The following is a 1,970-nucleotide window of genomic DNA, read 5'->3' on the forward strand; positions in this document are numbered from 1 at the left end:
CCATTCCACATTATTACAAATAACTTCATTTCTGGACATTTATGGTTTGATTTCTTTGTATGATTTGGATCACTTGGGTTGTTACCGACATCTGGTGAAAATTTCATGTCATTAGCACCTCTAGTAATATAATTACTGAGAAAAATGTTGACGTGTTCAATACTTATTTTACCCGCTGTATAAATAGTTTAATTTCTTATCTCCAAATATAAAAGTATGCAGACAGGTGTTTGTCTTTGTGTCGATACAAATCGAGACTTCACACCCGTGAGATGAATACCTCGATGTTTTCCGATGAGACGCCTTGTGTCTGTGTGCGTTTCTGCGAGCGAGGAGATTAAGGRTATGTGTTGATGCACACAGAAGGATTTGACGCCATGCATCCATGAATGACATACAGTAAGCAGATTRCAGCTGCCTCAGAAGACGGACGGCTCAGGTGTCAGTCATGGAGATGTTGACGCGTGTAAATCAGTTTGAGTGCAGTGGTTCAGATGATCACTGTAAGACGTAAAAATCTGAAGTAGCACAAACTACATGAACTACCGCCTGTGTCAGATTGTATATCATGGTTTCCCCAGCAGTGCTGACATGCTGAATATTGTTGTTTACYTTGATCGCGTCTCCAAGGTACAGCCCAGCAGTCGGGTCAAACTCATTTCCTGCRACGCGTTAAAAAAGCCCGCAGGTGACTGCAAACAAGTGCTGCTGCTGTTGATTGCAGTTCAATACCTGTTTGGCTTCACRGCGCTTTAAAAATGGTGACTGACATGACACAAAGTGTGTATTTCAGTGTGTGGTKATTATTAAACCTGGTGCATGTGTAAAAAAAATGCACAAGCTGTAAAAAAAAGGCTTCCTTTGTGTGTGAGAGCAGCTGTAGACATTTACATACAGACACCTCAGTGTTTGCACAGATGATGTGTGTCTCTTTCTGTATACAAGAGGCAGACACAGATAAAGATTTTCTGTAGCCTGCATCATCCATCATGATGCTGGGTTCACTGACTGGCACACAAATACTGGGTCCGACGAGACAAATCGCAGTCAACCCCTGGTCAGCAGCGGGTGTGATCCACAGGGAGCTGGAGACATTCAACCTTCAATCAGCCTCTGAGTGTGACACAGAATGGTGTGCATGCTCATTTCACACTATTGTTTTCTTGTGTTGTTTTGTTTTTTAGCTAGCTTTTTGCCACTTTGAGCTAGTGTTTTGCTACTTTAAACTAGCCCTTTGCTACTTTTACATATTGCTTTGCTTCTTTTAACTTTTATGTATCTTTTTGCTACTTTTAGCTAGTGCTTTAYAATGTTTAGCTAGCCTTTTGCTACTTTAATCCAACTTTTTGCTACTTTTAACTAGCCCTTTGCTACTTTTTCCTATTACTTTGCTTCTATTAGCCTTTRGGTTGAAAAGGGCTATCTTTTTGCTACATTGAACTAGTCTTTTGCTAATTTTAGTTAGCCTTTTGCTGCTTTGAGTTAGCATTTTGCTGCTTTTAGCTATTATTTAGCTTCTTTTAGCTATCCCTTTGCTGCTTTTAGCTTTCAGGCATCTTTTTATTAACTGTAGCTAGTTTTTGCTACTTTTAGCTAGCATTTTGCTACTCTGAACTAGTGTTATGTTAATTAGAGTTTTCCGCTAGTGTTCAGCTTTTTTAAGCTTTTAATCAGGTTTTTTGTTGTTTTATGTTTTAGTTAGTATTTTGCTACTTTCAGCTTTGAGCCAGTGTTTTGCTTGTCCTTGTTCATGGGTAGAGTTTTTTGTTTTTTAGCTAGGGTTCTGCTTTCAGCTACTTTAGTAACACACAGCGTTCACACTGCGTTTTGTTTTCCACAGAAAATGAAATTTCTTTAGTGACATATGTTGTCAGTTGTGGGTGGTGTACTAAGTCAGGGTATTTTTGTGTGTGTGTGTGTGTGTGTGTGTGTGTGTGTGTGTGTGTGTGTGTGTGTGTGTGTGTGTGTGT

Source organism: Austrofundulus limnaeus, unplaced genomic scaffold (assembly GCF_001266775.1).
Source record: "Austrofundulus limnaeus strain Quisiro unplaced genomic scaffold, Austrofundulus_limnaeus-1.0 Scaffold32, whole genome shotgun sequence".
NCBI lineage: Eukaryota > Metazoa > Chordata > Actinopteri > Cyprinodontiformes > Rivulidae > Austrofundulus > Austrofundulus limnaeus.